Source organism: Prinia subflava, chromosome 3, assembly GCF_021018805.1.
Source record: "Prinia subflava isolate CZ2003 ecotype Zambia chromosome 3, Cam_Psub_1.2, whole genome shotgun sequence".
In the NCBI taxonomy this organism is placed as follows: domain Eukaryota; kingdom Metazoa; phylum Chordata; class Aves; order Passeriformes; family Cisticolidae; genus Prinia; species Prinia subflava.
In genome coordinates, this window is record NC_086249.1 from 51,343,814 (window position 1) to 51,366,639 (window position 22,826).

Below are 22,826 nucleotides of genomic sequence, written 5' to 3' on the forward strand. Positions count from 1 at the left end.
AACCTTGTTGAAGGTATAAATATAACATTAGTGTATGACTCTGAACTGAATGTTTTCTTAATGAGCCATCATTTTTGTTATTCTTTCATCAAATGCCTCTCTGGAAGTTTCTGCCATTGCTCTTTCCTGTGGCTAGTATTTTGAGCTGAAAAAAAGGGAAAGAAAAATGTTACGAAAATGAAGACTGAAGAGATTTTTATCTGGTAGATGTCCACAGATATGTTATTCCTTTCCTTTCATTTAGCTGTGTCTAGGCACTGGAGATACCATGCATTTATCAGAACGGTGATTGCACTTGGTAGTGCCAAATTTTAATGATGCCAAATGCATAAAGTGGAAGAGTAAGAAACATGAGTTTATGAGCTATAATAGTAGGGTGGTAGGCTTTGAATTTGTAACAAGATGCTAGAAAAGCAGAAATCTCCTTTCTGACTCAGTCTGATATGTAGTCAGGGTGCATTAGCAGTGGTAGGAGATGTCATTGTACTGACTAGTAAAGGAAGATATGAAAGAAGAAGAAGGGCTCCTGTCAAAGGAAAAAGGAGAAAGCTCAGGAAAAAGCTTACATGAAGATTTATATTTCAATCATTTAAGTAAGCTATAAGGTAAAACACAGGAATTCTGTGAAGTTTTGGTTCGTTTCTATGTCAGAAACAGGATTAAAATAACATCTGCTTAGAGCTACACAGGAAGTGTGTAGCTTAGTAGGAAAGAAGTTTATATTTTTGGCCTGAAACATGTAAGAACAATCCAGTACATCAACATGGAATGCAAAAGTGCCTATGGACTAACATTTGAAGATCCAATTTCACAGAAATTTTCAGAATAGATTCACAGTCCAATGGGCAGATGAGAAACAAGCAGCCCTGCATCTCACTGTAGAGATTTTCAGCATATTAAGGTTTATTTTTAAAATTTTCATTTAATACATGGGCAAATTCTTAATAATATTCTCTTGGACATAAAAAAAGAAAATAAGGTAGTTACTGAAATTTATCTGACCTTAATAAGTACATGGATGACCATTTCTTTTTGTGGTCTTTCTCATCAACTCACAGAGAAACAAAACTTTGTATGGTGAGTACAGTACTAAAACACACATGCATCTAATGATATTATTGGGGCAATGCTGTAGAATGAGCAAATTGGACCATCTCTATACTAAAAGGTTAGCACTTACCCACTAGTTAAGAGTTGTCTTTCCATACAGAGGTATCTGCAGAAATATTATTTCAGGGGCATTTAGCTAAAACTGGGTAAAGTCTATGGAAAATGTTCTGAATCAGAAAAACAAATTGGCAGATTTAATATGGAAGTTTCTGCTTTGACTAGGATTAGCTGTGTACTCAACTATCCATGTCCCAGAGGATTTTGCAGACTTTTTCAGCTGTCTGTAGCTTGCATAACTGCCAGCTGCTGCAGAGATCAAAGGTTGGAAAGCAAGGACAATATGTAGATGTGTCATACTAGACTTTGTGGTCCTAAAATCTACAGCGATGCATCAGTATATGTTTATAATTTGTAGCAGATGCACCACCTAATTACTGGCTGAGCACCTAAATTTTAGAATAAATAAGTACTTCCTAAAGCTAATGTAATTTATATATTAATTAATATATAATAAGATAGATTATAAAAAAGGTTTTTTAAAAAGATCTTAAAAATGGAAGCTTTCAGAAACTTTTGCTTTTTTTTACAATATTGCAAATGCCTAAAACATGTTTTTTATTCATGTGATACAGCCTAGGTCATTTACTAAGGTGAAAGATCTGTATAAACCATGCCTTTCAAAGTGAAGAAAAATCACTTGTCCTGCTCAACACAGAGTTTTCATAGACAATGGAAAAGAAATCCACAGCAATGAACGACTCTTCATAGTGCAGTGGGTTTTTCAAAGAGTAAAGCTGAGGTTAATGTAAGTACTGAAGATATTAATGAAATACATTTTGAGACTCTCTTGCACTATTCTAACTTGATCTTCTGGCACATCTACTGCAGACCTATGTATTCAAATGTAACTGAGTCAAGGTCTAAGAAAAGTGGATATTGAAGGAGTCAAAAAGATTTCTACAAATGGTTCTTTATAGCTGATCTACCAGCAGTAAATGGATGTACCTGATTCTATGGCTTTATTTTGAAAAAGCACAATTTAAATACATGTACTGTCAAAGGATTATGTAGTAGTAAGGTATGTGCACTTTGGAGTAGAGGGAAGTTTGCAGAGGTATTATTAAAAGGCAGGCCACACAAACAAGGTTGTTTTGAGATGATTTTGAAAGGAGATGAGTGTTTACATGGTCAAGTAATGTTTTTTTAATCAATTGGCACACCTCAAAATAGAGATGTTTTTGTGCAGAAGTTCTTCACCCAGTGACCTATTTCCATTCTGAATAAAACATGTTGCCTCTCTGCACGAATCTTACCTAGTTCATTACAGCTGGAAGAGCTTTAAGCCAAGGAAATATCCATAAAGAGCTGCATTAGCAATACAACTTATGGGTGTTGACTTTCCTTTTTGCTTCCCAGAGACACATTCTGAGAATAGTATCAGGTTAAACCAGATCTTTGAGTGCATTCACAAATTCAAGAAATCTGCTATTTGAAACAATTTTTATTGTTTGCATACTCATCTATCTGTTTTTGACCATTTCTTAAAAAAAAACAACAAAGCAAATAAAAAAGGAGTGCTGTCTAGTTTTTGCTGTGTTTGCTACTAATTGTGTGTGTGGAGGTTTTCTCATGTTATGATGACATTTCCTCCAGGAAAACATGTACTGGTCACTATCCTTCACTGGTGAAGGATGTGACTCATTCTGTTGTTTCCTGCTACCCTGATAACTGAGGGGAAGGTTTTGATTAAATTTAGATTAGTCACTGGGTTTGTTACTATCATGGTGCTCATTTCTGTCTTACCAGGAAAGAACTCTGATGTATTTAGATATCCAGGGGCAAGGACTGAACAGATTTTATACTGACTTTAATGGATGAGTAATAATCAGTTTCAATCTAATATATGATGGACAGCTCTGTTACTATAAATACAAAGTGTTCCCCTTTGCTACCAGTTAGTCTGCTGGCTATTTTAAGCTTGAACATTGCAAGCCATTCTTTTTGTTGTAGGGGCTGTTTCCTTGAACATATCTCAGTGTTGTAGATGTATGGAAATGTCATTCAGCTATTTTTATACAGAAAATTTTGAGGGAGGAAGAGGAGGTGAGGTAGGAATCAGATTTTTCAGGAAAAACAGGTGAGTGTTCTATTAAACAAGTTACTACTGAAATACCCACTGAACAAAAAATTCACTCTTCCCTCCTGAGCAAATTCCACAGGAAAAAAGAAAGGCACTTGAAATGGCACACTTAAATTCTGTAATCAAATAGGAAGAAATCTGATCAGATGCTGCCTTGAAAGTGTGTTGTAACCCACTGTTTACATAAAAGTTGGGCATGGAGCAGTCCTGTTTGCTAAGTCACATCACATTGTTCTGCAAAGACTTCATGAAACAATAGTCTCAAAAGAAATTTGTTTTGAAGGATCCATATTTTGACATCACAGTTGATCAGATTTTGCATCATGTTTGAGGGTGGATGTTTTTTAAAATCTTATACTGTGCTAATGCTCTCTCTGTTTTTTCTCTACAAGGTCTTTGTCTCAGCCCTCTGTGCATTTTTAACTGTTAACAAGATGATAAGCTACTTCTCTTCTCAGACAGATAATCAGGAACCACAGAGTTACACATCAATCAAATATGCCAATTATACGTGTATTTTCCTGGTGACATTTCATCCTTGCTTATAGTTGGGAAAGAAAGAAAGAGGAAAAGTATAGTTCATTTGGCCCTTAGTTCTTCTCCAACAGAAATTGGACAGAAATGGATCTGGAAGGCTTTTGTTGACAACTGTTGCCAGCCACTCAGTGAGGAAAATAATAAGAATTTTGAAATATTTTCTTTAAATATCAAAACAGTTTGTTGACTAGATTCAACACTTGGTTTATAGAGATTTTCCAAGGCATCATCTCTGAGAATAGCTCTTTGGCTCTGGCTTTCTTACTTCAAACCTGAACACTTTAGCCTTCAGAGCCTGGTGTCTCCTTCCTTCTGTTTCTGGGAGGTGTATCTCACTTGCCTCCTTATAATTCCTGTTCAGTTCCTCTTGCAGGTTTCTGTTGCCCTACATCTCTTTGCTGTCTCCTTTATGCCAGTGGTCACAGTCAACAGACTCCCTTGCTTTATTACAGAAGTTTCATACTTGTATGACTTTGCTGGATTAGACGCTCTGCAGGACAAAGTTCCTGATCTGAGGATTTTAGATCTGAAGATGACAGGTGTGCTATGAATACCTGAGCTAGAAAGAAGGAAAGATCTAAACTGGATAGATGCAATGCAAACAACAGATGGGAGGGAAGCTGCAGTGGAAGATGTATTACCAGGGCACACTCTCATCTGCCAAGTCTTTTCTTCTCCAGCTATAAATTGGCAACACATCTATAGGCTTTTTGATTCAAGTCAACCTTAAACCCACACCTGCATGTTCACCTTTTGTATTTAGGTGGTACATTGAAGAAATAAGATATTATGCACTACTATTCAGTAATTTATTTATGCCTCATCTGATCAGATGGCTATTAGGCCTTTATTATATCAAAGTTGTAAGAAAGAATTCAGGAAAAAAGTCTAAAATAAGATTTTAGGCCAATTTAGGCGAAAATGTTATTGCTGGTTTTTGTTTTTAGATTAAAATGTTCGAGTGTTTTTGGTAGGAATGGGCTTTGTGTAAAAGTATCAAACTTTTACCCAAAAATTGGTTTTTTTCCCTCTAAAGAGCTAAAACCATTAAAATCTATTACTCATATGCACTGATGTTCAGTATTAATTTTATGTCCCACTATATTGCTTTCTTCAGGGAAAAACATCCATTTGTTGATCAGTGATACACAGTCAGCACAATGTGCATGGCTGCTGATTAAATAACAAGCATGTAAGGATTTGTTTTAAAAAATGGGTGCTGGCAGTCACTGCTGCTGCCTGACAGTCACTTAAGGGCAGTTTTCTTGCTCCACAGGTAGACACGCATTGCTCAGTGTGTATTTTCAGCCAACAGCCCAGAATTTTTTGAAAATTATGAAGAATCAGCTCCTTCCTCCGTGACTGAAAGTAAAGAGTATGGAGGCTTTCGCCCCAGATCTGATATTAAAATCTATGTTGCACATTTATTCCAGCACAGCTAGGCATCTTTGTTTGACAGGCCAAGGAGAAGGAAGGGAGGAAGTGAATCAGAAACAGAGTTTCAGGGGGCATTCAGCTCTTATGTGTGAGTTGTTTCCTGGAGATGCTTTCTGTCCTTCGTGGGTCAAAGAGGTTGTGTCCAAGTTAGCTGGAATGGTTACAGCTCCTACTTTATGTGCTTCATGAAATCAAGTGGGGCTAAGGGTTGTTTCTGAGCCTCTGAACCAAAAGGCTCAGGACAATGGTGTTGTGACAGCTTGTCTACACTGTGTCATTGTGTGTGACACCTGCATGGGCCAAGGGAGGTGTCACTTGAGCACAGGTTAAGACAACTTGTTTTCCAGCTGGGCTGCTGGTTCAGCCACAGCCCTGCACTGCTCTGCTTTTCCATCTTACAGTTCTTGAAGAGCTTTCCTATGAGCCTGGCACTCCTGTTGACACATGGTCCATGCTGCCATATAGGAGATTAGAAGATGCCTTATAGAAGATTTCTCTCTCACCACCAGAAAGTCAGCTATGAAAGGTAACTCCTTTTTCTCCTTGACTAAATCCATCTATATTCAAATACTTCATGGCAGTTTGTATTGTTGCCTCAGTGGCAGCTTGACTTCTCCAAGATAATATCCATTTGGCTTAATGCTCTCTTGTGATACTAAGCCTTCATAAAAAACTTCAAAACACTCATTGTGTGCTTAGCCAAAACTCACCCACAAGGAATTTTTCACTGTTTTTGGTTGGTTGTTTTTTTATTCTTTAAATCTTTATGTAGTGGTCAAAAGCAGAGAACAGAATGGTTAGTACTATTTCAAAAATCTACACAAATTCTGGGCAACTGGTTTGCACAAATCCTTCTTTTATGCTTGTAAGTGCACAAATGCAGTTATAAGCCTTTGGAGATAAGGCTGTAACTGATGCAGAGCAAATGATTCCTCTGAGGCTTAGGAAGGGAATAGCTCCAGGATACTTCCATTAGTGTCACTCTGAAGGGCCATTTTATACCAGAGATTGATGTTTGGTCCAACTTCATACAAGTTAGATGAAATACCATATATGCAAGCCTCCATGGCAGATCTGGACTCTCTTTTGGTAGCCCAAAAGACCTGTTTAGATGAGACTTTCTCTCCCAATTTAAAAGACACAATTTTCTTAAAATGGACTCACTCCAGTGAATCGATTTACTTCTGATACTTCATTTTTTAAATGGGGACTTCTTTTTTTCAGGAAGCATACTTGTGCCCTCAAAGAGTAGTATTTCAATGTTTACACCTATCTGTTGTGTATTTCATTGCTTCTGTTGGTCAAGAGGAATGATAAACTATGCACCTCTCATAATACGTATTGATCTTCCAGGAGATGATTTAAACACCTATCCATACTCTTCTGGACTCCATATAAGATAAAATGCTGCATCTTCTCTCCATTTGCAATTCTTACTGTGGCACGAAATCTTATCACAATTATTTTCATTCTACTTAGCAACAATTCAAAAATATCTATTTATTTTAACAGTTAATCAATTAGCAGAAAATTACTGCACTGGATTTAGGTTGTTTTTGTGGAGTTAACTTCATTGTTAATGTTCAAGTTCTCTTTTGTTTTGTGCAGTTTCCCTACAGCTTATGGGCTTTCCAACAGTAGAACTCTGTCTGTCTCTGTGGTACTATTAGTCCAGTGAAGAGGCCACTATAACTTATTGATAAAATTTACTTTCCTGTGACTGGTGTTTCAATTATGATGGATTGACTAAGATCTAGATTTGAATGTAATGATGATCCCTTTTACTGTTTTAAACACTGAATCTTTAATTAGCCCCCAGTTTTCTTTGCTGTTTATTTGAAAATCATGCCTGGATCACTGCATTCAGAACTGCATTATGTAAATAGTGTAAACAGCCACAACAGCAAAGGAGTCCTGACCTTCAGCTCTGCCCCAGCAGCTCCATGGATACTTAGTTTCCTTCACTGTTCTCTTCAGGATATTGTTCACTTGGATAGGTTTTCACTGTTTTGGAAACTTTTTTAACATAATTGATTAAAGCACCTCTATAAATTGAATTTCTCATTTGTACCTTTTAAAGCCTCTGGAACTTGATAAGCTTTTGTAACAAAAGAAGAAATGTTTCATGTGGCTTGAAATCCTCCTTGCATAAAGGAGCATTTCATCTGCCACGGTCTGCTCTGCTAAGCTCTGCTGGCACAGTGACACCTGAATCCCATGGTCTCACCAGCTTTTTTTTGTCCTTGCCTCAGGGTAAGAGATTCAAGAAAGTTGTTTTGTTGTTCACCAAGGAAGATACTGCTGAGCCAATGAATTAAAATAACATAAAAGTGCCTCTCTTCTTGGAGAGAACTTTGCATAATCTCTGAAGGGTTTTCCACTCTGTTTGTGGGGCTCTATGGAAATAGTTGTTTAAGAAAACTTATATTAACTAGGAAACCTTCAAGAATCTAAGCTGATATAAAAAACGTGGTGATGGACAAAGGAGTAGTAAACACATCTCAAGTTTAATTTAAAGTAAAACTCAGAAAGAAAAATAAGTTTAAGCTTCAATCTTCAGGGCAAAACCGCTGCAGTCTTCTGGGGTTTAGTGTTTCCAGTAACAGTGACAAGCAACAGTTAAGGATGAAAGCAAAAGTGTATTGAATGAGACCATTTTCCACTACTCTCACTTTGAAATGTGCCCATTTCTGTGTCTGATCTGCAGCCATGAAGTGGAAGGTGTGCATATTTTAAAGGCAGCAGGAAGGAATTGTAATTATGTCCTTGCAAGGTCTGTGAACATTATGTTTTTATCTCCCCAGGAGTTAGATTTTCTTAAACACTCTCAACTGCTATAGCAAAACTCAATCAAGGAAAAATCTCCCCTCTCCTTTCTTTAAAACCTGAGATAACAGAGGAAAAGGAATTGAAAAGTCATAGGTGCAGGCTTATCTTATGTTTCTTTCACTTCAGGGATGTAAGACACACTTGATTCTCTAAAATCAGGCTTGCCATTCAAAGATTGAGAAGTAATGACAGAGCTATGTGATGTACAATTTTCTGATGTAATGTACTGATGGATTAACTGGGATCCAAACATATTTTGACCAGTATCAGAAGAGAAACAATAGCTTAATAGAGAATGATAACAGTTTGAGACTTGAAAATTTTCTTAATGTTCTTCTGTATCTTATGAACTAAACAGATTTAAATCAGTTTAATACACAATGAGCAGTCACATTGCTCCATGTAGGTTATCACTGCTTGCCAAGAAACACTGCTCTGTCAGTATTAGCCAGTGTGACAGCTGCCTTCGAGCTCATTTCAGTGCTTGGAGTGTCATGAATGGAGCCAGCCATTCACGGAGGACCTGGGGGTGCTGACTGACAGCCAGGTGAAGATGAGCCAGCTGTGCCCAGATGGCCAAGAAGACCAATGGCCTCCTGGCCTGTGTCAGAAATAGTGTGGCCAGCAGGAGCAGGGCAGTGATATTCTCATGCCCCTGTCCTGTGAAACATTCCCCTGCCCTGTGCGGAGCTGGCGAGCCTGCACTTCAAGTCCTCCGTTCAGTTCTTGGCCCCTCACTACCAGAAATGAACTGAGGTGCTGGAGAGGTCAACAAAGCTGGTGAAGGGTCTGCAGCACAAATCCCATGAGGAGCTGCTAAGGGAGCTGGGGTTGTTCAGCCCAGGGGAAAGGAGGCTCAGGGGACATCATGTCACTCTGTACAAAGGCCTAGGTCTCTTTTTCCAACAAATGACAAGATAATTCTTCACTGTGAGGATTGTGAGACACTGAAACAGGTTGCCTGAGAAGTTCTGGATCCCTAGAAGTGTCCAAAGGCAGACTGGGTGGGACTTTGAACAAGGGGAAGATGTCCCTGCCCATGGCAGTGAGGTTATAACTAGATGATCTTTAATGTGCTTTCCAGCCCAAGTCATCCTATGTGTCTAAGATTGTTTGACAAGAGGAGATGTCCTCAGGTAGTGGCAGAGGTAGTTTAGATCAGATATTAGAAAAAATTTCTTCACCAAAACTGTTATCAGACATTTGAACAGGCTACCCAGTGAAGTGGTTGAGTCACTGCCTCTGGTGGTATTAAAAAGGTGTGTAGACATGGCACTCATGGTTTAGTGATAAACTTGGCACTGATAGGTTTACATTTGAACTCAATGATTTTAAGAGTCTTTTCTATATAAATTATTCTGTGGTTCTTTGTGTATGATCATGGATTTATTCAGATTTATTGCATACCTGAGATATCAGGAAAAGTTGGAGTGAGTTTTTATTGCAGACATTTTTCCATCTGCAATCATGAGTAGAACTTGGGTTTATTATCAAGAACAAAGGAAGCAATATTCCAGTGGTGTGTAGTCGTGCATTTCCGTACCTGAGCGGGTGTTTCCATATAAGGAAGTTAAGCTAGAATTTTCTATAGCCTGCTCGCTGTAATTGGCTCAGTCCCAGCACAGACACAGTGATAGGGCTTTGGAAGTGCACCTCAAAGCCTAGTGTCCATCTCATTGGGCAAAGAGCCAAATAAGCCCACCTAGACCATCGAGTATTAAACAGCCAGCTCAAGGGCTGCACGAGGCTTTTTGGGAATGCCTTAGCCTGTGTAACTGTGCTTGGTACACTGTGCTCGGCTTATCTCTTTTCAGTTTGTAATGTTTATTATTTTTGCTGTTATTAAAACCTTTATTTTACAAAGCATATCCTGGGAAGCCGTCTCGCTATTTAATTAAGCCATTACTCCGCTGGCTGGACCCTCGGAGTTATCGAGAGAAATCTTGATAGTGGTGCACTGTGGAAAAGGGCAACAAAACATGTGCAGGTGCTCTTCTGTTCAATTCATTGAAAGATTGCCAAAAGCTTGGGAAAGGCACTTTTTTAAGCTGTCAGCAGAGACTTTTAAAAGGTTTTCCTGCTTTAGAAGGATGCCTGCATCCCCAGAGACAAGGGAAAGGCAAAGATCCAGACCAGATATTCAGCCAAGTATTTGTCTCACCCATTTTGAGGCAGAGCTCTTCAAGGTGGTGGCAAGTTGATTCAAGTGTTTCATCATGTCAGCTTGAGTCTTCATCCAGATGCATAGTCTTTGCTGTAAGGATTTCTTGTAGTGTTGAGAAGTAGCCAAGCATGTTTCCTTTGGGCAACTGGCTTCAAATAGTTGTTTCTTAACCATTCAAATCCATTTGTGTATTTTACAAAAAAGAAAGAAAACGACAACAACAACAACAACAACAACAACCAACCAAAAAAAACTTCAGGGCATAAGTTCAACTTGTTAAGGCAGCCCTGAAAAACTGCACAAAGAATAATCCAAAACAAAAGCAACTAGGGTAAATGTTGAAGGCAGGGAGCGCCTTTTTCAGGGTAGATGGTGTTCAGAGGCATTGTCTATGTTGAAAAGTGGGAGCTCAGGAGAGAATTCATATGATGATTTCCCACCATGCAGCAGGCACTCTCAAAGCACAGCAGCACTATCCTTTGCCTGTTTTACCACAAAGGACAAAGGCAATTCTTCAGTTTATAGGTCTCACCCTATTGTTAGTAATTTTAACTGAAACAGACAAAAGTGTCTCTTCCGAGAACCGGAGTGAATGCTTCAGGGTGCTCTTTAGTTTGTGTTGCTATGATTTAAATACATCATGCCATGAGTCCATTTTTTTTTCTCTTGCTATTGCTTTTACCCACTCAGTACAAATTCTTGTGCAGAAAGAGTAGTCAGTGATATCCTTGCCCATGAAGCTTCAAAAAATAATATCTATTTTTTCTAGAGCTGTTCATATAGGGAGAAAAAAAATCATGCTCAATATTTTTGCACACATAATGAATATAAACTAAGAGTAAAATGCACATAAGCCAAAAGAAAAACAACATCAACTATGTTCATGGAGTGTCTAAATACGGTCCAGGATGAGAAGAATATTTTCTGCCTGGCCATGTGAGTAGTATGACATTGTATGATGAAGTTCATTCTCCTAGTCTTGTCACTGTTCTGCAGCAATGTATTGCTTCATTGCTTCAGTCAGTGGGTTACTCATCTTGTGAGGTAAGTCATCTTTCACGCAAGAAATTGATTTCATATTTTGTGCATGTTTTATCTATTGCCTTATATAGCCTTCAGTTTGCTTTTGTAAAACTAAATTGTGTAGCCATTAAACTCATATTCTATTCTGATGGCAGGGAGTTGCTACTTTACCAGACTTTGTCTCACAGCATGACTTAGCTTTCACTAAAACCATGAACTTTCCCCTGGTGAGAGGCATCCCGAGGTGTGAATCAGGACAGTGCTCGCATATCTCCAGCCAATTAATCAACTGACTACCTTCTGATACCTATTAATTTCACTCCATAAAAAGTACCACTTTTGAAACTTATATCTATTTTTTTTTCCCAGAGAGTGAAACAATAATCCTGTGTAAGCCTGGCAGCTTGAAGCCTGAGAGAATTGTTGTTTTTTTCCTGATCTCCAGTGAGTTGGAAGCCCATAAGGGCTTTCAAGTTCTGCTAGGAGGACAGGCCAGAATGGGCCTATGGGCACACTGAAAAAGGTTGATTTATGGGTCTTCAAATATCTGGGAGTGCTTCTCTTAAAGCCAATTAGTTTAAAAGTTGGAGAAAATGTGAGATTTATAATTATGCTGAAGAAATACAAGCCAATTGATACCCATGTATAATGAGAGAAAACAGATACCTTAACTTGATGCCACAGCTTTGTGATCCATATGTCAGAAATTTTAGGCAAGGAAAGCTTGGTAATTTTTTTCTGAAAGGAAAGGAAAAAATTACTTGTGGCCTTCCTTCACTCCTGTCCTGCTGTTAAGGTATAAAAAATTATGAAGGTGGACAACTAATTTGGTTCAGTAGGGATACCCATAGCTGATGGAGAAACTGGTAGTGAGGAGGAGGGGCACAGAAAGCAGTTGGTGTCAGGGCTGGCAACAAGCGTGGCCAGGGAGGGGTTTCCTTGCTAATGACACATACGGGTGATGTACTGTCGCGGTGCCACCAGAGACCACAGTGTCTCTGCTCACCAGGCTAGCTCAGGCACCGGCGGCAGTTACTGAGGATCAGCCAGCGAGACACGCAGGCTGGGCTGATTCCTGTGGGTTCTTGGCTCCTGAGAGCTTCAGTGACTGGTGTAGGTGCGCTGACCACGACGGAGGAATGAAAGGAGGAGCCAGCTGAGTGAACCAACAGGAGATTTAGTGAAAGGTAGGAAACTACCTCCTCACCACCTGCACAACTGCCTCAGCTAACCCCAGAGGCTTCTGATACACAGGGTTTTATACCAAGGTGGTGAGGGGCGTGGTGAGGTGGCAATGACCAATGAGCTTGGGCTCAGGGGGTGGTACCACAGTGGGGTTATCCTACATAGACCAATCAGAGATAAGTAGGAGTGGCATACATAGACAGAGGGAGAAGATTGACGTATAATTGTCACAGGCAGTTATATAACTTAGGGGATTTCCAGACTGAACCAATTGGGGAAAATGGGGTGCATGGAACAAACCATTATACAATAAACTTAATAAACTTAATAAACTTGATAAACTTATTTCTGCACCGCCACAATGTACGACACCCTGGCCAGTGGCCATGACAGGCAGCAAACACATGACTGAATTGAGCAGACTGAGCAGGGCCCCTTAACCTGGTAGCGTGAACCCAGAATATACTGTTTTTCATGTCATTAACACAGTGTCATTTTGGCTCATGAGAGCAGGAGATTCAGCAATGGTTTGTGGTTCATTGCTAGAGCAGTTACAGCTAAAAGAGAAGGGCCCATTTGGCAGTATTCTCCAAGTATTCTGGAAGGTAATTTGCTTCTCAGAAAATATTCACATTATCCCAAAGGTAACATCATCATGTTTTCTCTTCTCCCCCTCCAAAAAAATCTATTTATTTAAATATTTTTTTTTGTTTTAGACTTTTTTTTGTGACGTATAAGATACTGTTTAATGGGTGGTCAGACAATGTACTTGCTGTCCTTGACTTCTTGTGTAGGGATTAAGGCACTAGTTCTAGAAAACCTGGAAAACTATTGTCTGTAAGTGCCTAGCAGAAAAGTTGTACTTCTAAGATATATTTACTTTGTGAAAGAATAAAGAAAAAAAAACACCCCAAAACAAAAGGCATAGTGATATGGGGTTCATCTAATCTAATGGGCAGTAATAATTTATTGAGTATCACTTATCTTTTGAAATTAAAATCTATCAGTTGATAGATTCTATCCAATGGGTGATTCATTTATTGCAAGTAAGAAGCTGACAACATCCACATTTCAATTCAATTCAATTCAGTTTGATTTTAGTATTTTGATGGCCAAATTGCACTTCATTATGAGGAAGTAAAAAAATATGCTGCATTACAAAATCTTTTTCCTGCAAATCTCTTAGAGGAATGTTCATGTATCCTGAGGAGTTTTCAGCTGATATTTTAAAAACTGCTGATACAAAATATAATCAACATTTCTATGAAAAGAAGAATGAAATAAAAGTTTTACTACCTTCTTTTTCAAATAGAAAAAATCTGTCATACATATATTTTCTTTCTTGTTTAGCTGATGGTTTTTAGAATCTGTTTTCTACAATTTCATTGAAGGTTCCTGCTTTATTATTAAATACGACTGATATTTCAATATTATTCTCTTAGTAGAAATAATTCAGAAATAATTTTGGCAGAGAACTTTGCCCAAACTGAACACATACAATGAAAGTAAGTGCAATCACGCTGGGATAAATAAGCATGCATTGTCTGTGCTGATTAACTTAATAGTTCTCTAGTCATTCCTGTTTTAGAAATGTGTGGTGTTTCCCCCCTGTCCCCAATGAATCTTCACTTATCCTTTAAACTGTAAGTCTCCATCAAAACAAATTCACATTTTTCTACCGTTCTCTCCTCTGTACTTGTCATGAGTTAACAAAGCTAAAGGGAAACAATTCCCTGTAAGGACCTTGGAATTGTTTTAGAAAAGACAGGGCCTTATCAGAAGCCAATTCTTAAATACTAGCACATTGTTTAACTGCTAGGGAAGCTAGATGTGACTTTGCGAATACACATATAAAGCTGAGACTGTGTCCGAGCTGTCCTTTTTCCTTCCGGCTGGAGGAGCAGGTAACAACCGGCCCTGGCGGTCACTCTGCGGAGCGGCCCGGGCCGGCCAGGCCCCGCCGCTCCTCCCTGTTGCAGGGGAGCCGGCCCTGGCCTGGCCGTGCCGCCGGGGAAGGAGAAGCCACGGCTGTAAATATCCAGCCAACCCTAAGGCCTGCCCCACACCACTGGCCAGTCCGAGGGAGATGTCTGCCAGGCCTCTGACAGCAGCTACGGCCCCAGCTGGCCAGGCCCGCCCCGATTGTCACCGAGGGGTGGGCAGGAGGCATCCAGCCCGGCCCCTCCCAGATCCCTAATCCGAGATCCCTTGGCGTGAGTTCTCTTCCCCCATCCCCGCGGCTTGGAAATCCTAGTGGCTGCCACCTGGCAGAGATCGTGTAACCACCACACGCCCTGAGTACGATATTAACTCTTTCATTGCACAGATGAAACTTGCAGAACATTGGTACTCTTTAGAGTGCGAAAAATAGTCTAAGTGAGAGACGTTTAAAGAGACGGTATGAAGATAACAGGATCAGTGAAAGAGAAGTTGTATTTTAAGTGATGAAGAGGTAGAGAAGATGCCTTAGCATTTTAGGCTGAAAGTCTTCTGTGAGTAACAGACTGTAATATGCTAGAATATTCCTTCAAACTGTAGACAGTATACATAAGGGAGATAGATTGAGCAAAGTATCTGTGGATATTGAATTAGTAGCTGTGATCCTGTGATCCCATGAGATATTTGAAGAGAAAGAAATGAGATGAGAAACCCTTTGTGCCAGCGAAAAAGTGAAAAGAGATCTCTGTTTCAAGAGATGAAGAAAATCCTTTGCGTTTGAATTTTCCATTTTAAAATGACACCATAGTTGTGTTTATGACCTATATGCAGTTTGGGAAAGCTGCCAATGAGAGAAACTTCACAAAAGTTCCTGGGTGGCTGTTTTTGTAATAGCTAAGACCCACAAGAGAACTGTTCTATGTTGTCAGTAGGGAAATTCCATAGCAAACTTAAGAGACTTCTTTCTCCAAATGAATTGATGAAAGAGTATTTTATGAGTAGTAACTGACTAAGAGTTCTGAGTTTTGTCTCTTTAGGTTGTTTGTAAGAAAGTAAACACTTGTGGGGAGGAGGAAGAGTGTTTTGAACGTTTCATTTTGGTTCTCACTTTCTTCTTTTAGTGTGTGTTAATAAACCTATCTTTATACCCTTTAAGTTTGAGCCTGCTTTATTTTTCTCTTAATCCTATCTCACAGTAAAGAAAAGAGTAAATGATTTTAGTAGACACTCATAATACTACAAACTAGTGTGTTAGCCAGAAAACAAAAATTAGCCAAGAAACAAAATCAATGAATGTAAAACCATTACAGTATTGTAGACCACTAATCTAATTACCAACAACGTGTTGCATGAAGAATTTACAATATTTTCTCTGGAAGGTGCTATTTTGGGTTTCCATTTTTTTATTATTAAACTTTCTAAGAAATAAAGTTCACTCTTAGGGTAGGCATGCATGTTAATTGTGTAAATCTGCTGGCTGATTCATTGATTTGTCTTAAAAAATATATATATTTTGATTTCAATTCTGAAATATTTGATGCTATCGATATCTTCTACAGTCATAACTAGTAACCAGGGCTCATTATTTTAGTCCTCACTGAATTACTTGTTTTAAAGATATTCTGAATTTACCTTTATTCTCGAGGTTGGTCCTCCAGAAACTATGTTAATAGCTTTCAACTAGCTAAAATTTTGAACTATTCTTTAAGACTGTTCCACTTCGTAAAAGTTGTCACTGAGTACTTGAGTACCACATAGCATGGCATAGCATTTCAGGGCAATGAGCACACAGCATGGCATAACATTTCTGGGCTTTCCCTTCTGTTTCACTTCATTGCATTTCTGTGGAAACACATTGCATGTTTGAGGTGCAACTGCCTGGCTTCGGGAGGACTCTAAGTTAAGCAGGATGCTGGCTTTAGGTAATTTGATGATGTGATGGTGAGAATAACGGAGGCAAAAAACTTCAGAAGTCATCAATATTTCTTGAGCATTTGGGGCTGAAGACTAGTGTACTTTGATAAGGTTGTTAGGTATTTTCTTTAAAATCCCATGGAAGATACTGCAGCAGGCACAGTTAGCAAGAACTGAACTATAGGTAGTAACCTTTGTGGAAGAAATAGTTCCATTATCTTAAATAATGGAGTTTGGAGGAAGAAAGATAAAGGCATTTCCCCTTGTTGTTTTAAATCCTCTAAGTGTCAGGATCAAAAACAGGAGATACATGTCTCTGTGGTATGAATGCAAAAAAAATTAGAAAGCACAAGAAGTATTGAGTTTTTTTAATGCACACAAGTTTCCTGACATTAATCTGTCATTGTACAATGTTTTCAGCTACAGCACTTGTCTTCTGTAACTGGAAGGCTTGGCTGACTTGTTCATGAATGTGATGGGTTTGGGAAAAAAATCCAAAGTGGAAACAAAGGTGAAGCTTTTTTTTTAAGTCAAAAAGGATGTGACAGAAACAGGTAGAAAGTGATTTATAGCAGCTGACATGTGGAGCTGTTAGTCCTGTTTTTATTCTGTATGTCTTTTTGCCTCTGGTGTTAACTCTGTGTCTATCAGTAGTTTTAATCTGTTGTCCCAACATAAAAGCAAGAATCTAAAGTAGCTTCATCTCACTAAAAAATGATGTGATATATCATAAGTGAGAGATTTGTAGAGGGATGACTGGTGAAAGGCTGTCATTCTGTGACACTCTCAGAAAGATAGTTTTAAAAGTCAGAGGAATTACAAGGGTCAGTTCTGCTAAATCAGAAAGCTGTAGAAGCTTCTCTTGCTTGCTGAAGCCTCTCACTTGTGTGGTGACAAAATTCCAGGTGGAAATTGGCACTGTCAGATGTAAGCTATTAAGATGGACTGAAGTGCATGTTTGTATATAGATCCAGACAGACATGTTTGCAAATTTGGCCTTAAAGAGGTAATACTGAAAGAGTCAACCATTATTTAAAGGCAATTTTTTTTAAAAAATGTTTAAAACTGAGTCCTAAACAGCTCTGTTTCCTTTGTATACTAAGACTTTGTTGTAGGCAAATGTACTTGTAACTATGATTCTTATTCAACTATATTCAGTGGAAAAATGCATAGTTCTCCCTCCCACACAAAATCTAAAGTAGTTCCTTTTAAATTCAGACAGCAACCATCAGCAATTTTTGCTATGAGTGGCTCATTTTCCAAATATTTTTAATTTTAAATGACTTGGATTATATGAAGGTTTAAGAAGACCATCAGCAAGAAAATATTATTTTTACAGCAATAGAATATTGGAGTATTGGAGGGCTAGTTACTTGTTTGTTTTTTGCCCTCAAAAATGGTTCTTTTGTAGGAATGTAAACCAAATGTACTTGGTGAGTATCTGTGCTCTGTGGTGACAATATTGGTGACAATATTACAGCCATGATGTGATCACTGAGGTTTAAACTTGTTTTTAAATCATGAATTCATCTACACAAGGCTTTTTCTCTAGCACATGGGCAGAGGTTATGTCTGTTCTGCTTATCTTTGGGATAAATCATAGAACGAATATACCTGTCTCTTCCCAACTGCTTAAACGATCTCTTATAACCGATTATACTGTTTAGACAGCAAAGGTTAGGTGAGATAAATTTTTCTGCAAATGGTTGAAGAAAATAGTCAGCAATTAATGAACTCTTTTGTAGTGTACCATTTGTAAATTAAAGAAGTAAAGTCTATGGTTTTGAGGGAAAAGTGAAAAAATATGATAACCAATGACACTGGTTTTGATTATTTTTTTCTGTTGGCAACCTAGAGAAATTTTACTAAAGCTGTACTCGTACTAAGGGAAATTAGTGAGGGAAATTAATGATGTTTCTGTGTTGCTTAAGGCCAACCTTTGTTGCCATAGAGTGCTGTCCTTAGAAATACATGGATAAAAGGACCTTTTGTAGCCTTTGATGTAGCCTCCCTTTTATAGGGTTATTTTCTCAGTGTCTAGGGCAGTTCAAGCATTGTTGTTCATTTACTATACACTCTGCCTCAAATAATTTGAACATCACTGGGATAGAGAAGCCTTTTTAAAGTGGCTCTTAGGTGACCACAAGGCATTATGACTGCACTGATTTTCATACAGAAGCTCCGTCAGTGAGGTAAGTTGCAGGAGCACGGTGTAAGTTAACAGTAACTTCTGTTGGTCTTGCTAGGAAAGGAAGTAGGTGACATTATGGCATGTGCCTTTGCCTCATGTGTTCTTTCACTGAAGAAAGGCCTCAGACTCTACATTCCTGTCACCAGTATTTCAAAATGGCCTTGCTGTCTCTCACAACTGGGGATTCTCTGTCCATGGGAGGTAGCAGACTGGGTATTCAAGATCATCTCCAAAGCTTAGGGGTCCTGATTAAGTAGCAGTAAAAGAGTAGTAATAGTCAGCAAATGGCATCCTAAATCATATTGTCACAGAAACATTTAACTTGGAAAGGAACTTTAAGATCATCATGTCCAACTGTTAATCTTAGTCTTCCACTAAACTGTATCCCTAAGTGCCACATGTACACATCTTTTCAATGTCTCCACGGATGGTGACTACCCTGGTCAGTCTGTTACAATGCTTGACAACCCTTCTGGTGTTGGAATTTTTCCCAATATCCAATCTAAACCCCCCTTGATGCAATTGGAGGAAAAGTTTAAAAAATAATAGTCTTTTAGAGCAATTGGATTACCAGCTTGTAATGATTTTGTTTTCAAAGCATTAAGGCCAAGCTATTTGCATTCATCCATGATGAAGGGGAAATCAGATCTGTCAACAAATCATAAAAACAACAATAAATTAGTCTGTCATCACATAATACAAGAAGTTAAGTCCTACAGTAACAACTTATGCTGAGATAATACAGAGAAAACAATGCATGAGGAGAACTAAATTCTTTGGAATAGTAGCAATAAAAATTTTAATATTAGAATGAAAGTAAGCTATTAAAAGACAAAGAAAAGAAATTTTGAATGTACTAAATGACATGATGTCAAAAGAAAGATCTGTAAAAAAAAACTGAGTAAAAGAGCTGAGATGTTTGCTATGTATCAACAAAAATGAAAAGCATCCTAAAGACAGAAAAAATGCAATTTGAGAAGGCAGCTGTGATTAAATGAAAGTAAACAAGCTGGAACAAGGAGGAAAGGGCTTTCTATAAATTGCTTTACTTTGGGAATATATCCTGATCAAATGAGGTAGTTACATAAGACTGTCAAAAGGCACCATTAAACCTATTACCCACAGACTGCTCAGCTACCATATAATCAAAGTATGTTAAAGGATTCTTTTTGATAACACTGGCATTAAAAGATATCATCAGACTCAGCTATTACTGTCTTTAATAGAACCACAAGTAATATGAGGTGAAATGTGCTCACTAAGATCAACATGTTGCTCATCATGGCTGAGGTTTGTTCTGTCACATTTCTTTTAAACAGACTGTTTATTTCATTTAATAGTTATAAAAAAATACTGTCCAATGAGAATGTTCTGATTTATCCTTCAAGTAACTGGTAGAAAAGATGGCATTAAGTCAGTCTTTCATCTCACGGTTCTATTTTCATCTTTTTTAGCTAACATGTCAGTGAACAAACTAATAAAAAAATCCAAATTCAAATGCAGCTCAAATCTATCATAACACGCCTTAGCAAACTGTCATTTACTTCCACTAAGCATATAAAACACAGCATCAAATGAGTCTGTGCTTACAGTCTTTAGAAGAAAATGAAAGTTAAAAAAATTCATTGCAAAGTTTCATCTTTCGAGTCAAATGTGAGAAATGAATCCATAGCAATTAGCAATGAAGCATTAAAGAACTGCAAGAATTTCACCCAAATTACCTTTGCAAATAGATTCAAAGCTGAAGATTTTGAAACTGAAACACAGCAGTCTTTTGAGTGAATTGGTGCAAATAATGTGTTAATGGGAGATCTTGGGAGATAAACTATTGTCAAGGACAGTGGTTGATAAGTAATTGATTTTCAGTTTTGTAATCAAAGAAATAGTCTGATTGGAAGCAAACAAAGATTCTTCCTTTTTCTTTTACTAAAATGTAAAGGTTAACAGATTGCAGGTTGAATAATTTAAAACAAACATATATCGTTTTATTTGGGATGTATTTTAAAACAATGTAAAATAGAAGTGTTTGTCTACTTTAATTAGCTCATTACCAAACTACAGGTTCATTTTCTATATTGGCTATGATTTTCTTTGACATAAATGGGAACCCCAGTTCCTAGCTTATATGTTGATATATGTGTTTAGACAATTAAATATAGGTGAACTGTATCCTGCCTTTCCAGCATACACAGTTAAGTCTATTAGGATGAACGTCATCCCTCTTTTACTTACAGGTGGAATGAATTGCTCTGTGGAGGTTTCTCTATTTACTTCTATGGCAAGATGTTAAGTGAGATCTCTTAAGTGGCTCTCGGACTAGAAATTCCCCTGTCAGGATGATATCAGCTCCTAGGTACATGTAATTGCCCAATTTCATGTCATACATGGGAGAAAGTGAACACAACCCCTTGCAAAATATTCCAAAAAGCAAGAATGGAAGCATTTATCTGAACAGGGAGCCCAGACATAAAGATACAAGGAAAGATTTTGAACTTTCATCTTGAATATGCTGGATGAATACTTTTGTTCTTGGGTAACTGTGCAAAAGACTGGGATCATCATACTAGTATCTTTTAGTATATAAATTATGGAAAAAAAAGAACTTGACATTTTTCAGTGAAGTCAACTTCCTTTCCCTAAAATTTCTGTATGATCAAGCAGAATGTTTTTGATTGAAGCAAATTTAATTATTTTTTTTAAATATTGCAATACTAAATGAGAATAGACTCCCTATCAGCTCATTTTTCCTTCATATGATCAAAATTTTGCTGAAGGTACCCTACTGCTCAAATCTTCTGTATCTTTTTAATTTTGAAAAGGATTCCATCATGCATCAGCAAAATATTTAATGAATTCAGCTCACCAAAAAGCACTACCATTAATTTTTGCATGATTTTTATTAATTTGACCCTACTGCACATGAACAGCTTGATCAGAACTGATGTGAAATGATATCTGCTTGAGAAGCTGTGACAATTTGCATACGAAGAAAATAATTAGCAAAGCTAAACCTCTTACTCTGAATAAGTTCTAAGAAACCATTTTTTGCCTCATATAACGATGACAATTTGAAAGCAGCCACCCCTTTTATTACACTCAGTTGCTTGCTCAAAGAAAAATGCCATGCTATAAATTGCTAACATCACGTCCCACAGTAGCTGTGGTCTCCTTGGGGTTCTTTTTGGCCAAGTACCAAACTAGCTCTGCTTGTGACATTTTGTTTGATAACATCATAAAGTGGTAAGGCCATGGAATGTATACATAGCAGTATGCACTAATAAAGTGTTTATCCTTTAATGTCTCCCAGATGCTTGCCTATAGCTTTTTCCAGAAGTAAAGAGAATGTATTGGCTGGATGTGATCTTGTGTTTATGTTGTCTGCTGGGTCTATGTGATAAGTCACATTCTCTCCTCCTTTGCTTTTGTAGAATCAGTAAAGCAAGTGCTGCCTTAAAGGTCTGTTCCTCTATGTGTAACAAATGCCAGGTCCATTAAACTGCTAGGATCAAATGGTAATAAAACCAAAGGAGAGAAGAACCTCATTGAGGGAAAAGGAGTCAATAATTTCTGTGTGACATGAAATTACAAAATTCTGTGAGACTCATAATGTTTAACTCCGGGGAGTTTTGAGGTTATTAGAATGAACAGAAGAGTTCACAAATTTAGGAGAACATTTGAGACATAATATGTTTATTTTACCATTCAGTAAGAAAGGGCATCACGCTTGGGATTTTTTTTACTTACCTTTTGACACTTACTTATGGTAGTTGAGACAGGTGCAAATGGGAGGTGTTGTGACTACCTTTGTACTTACAGTTTGCGCGGCTGTAAATCACCGGCAGAATCAGCGAGTGCTGCAGGGTAGCAGAAAAATGAAACCTTGGCATTTTACCCAGGTAGGAGTATCTGTTCAGATAAGGCTGAAAAAAAAAATCAATCTAAATATTCTTACAAATCAGTAAAGTGGAAATATAATGCTTCAAATTCTAAACTGTTTATGCTGTGTGCTGGTTTTGGCTGGTGTAGAGTTAAGTGCCTTCAGAGTAGTTGGTATGGAGCTATGTTATGGATTTGTGACCAAAACCATGTTAATATCACAGCGATGTTTTAGTCACTGCTGAGCAGCCTCGAGGCCTTTTCTCTTTCTCACCCCACCTCAGCAGTGAGGAGGCTGGGTGTGCACAATAATCTGGGAGAGGACACAGCCAGGACAGCTGATCCCAAATGACCAAAGGGAAATTCCAGACCATATGGCATCATGTTCAGCATACAGAGATGGGAGGAGAAGAAGGAAGGGGGAGACATTTGGAGTGATGGCATTTGTCTTCCCAAATCACTGTTACACATGATGGAGCCCG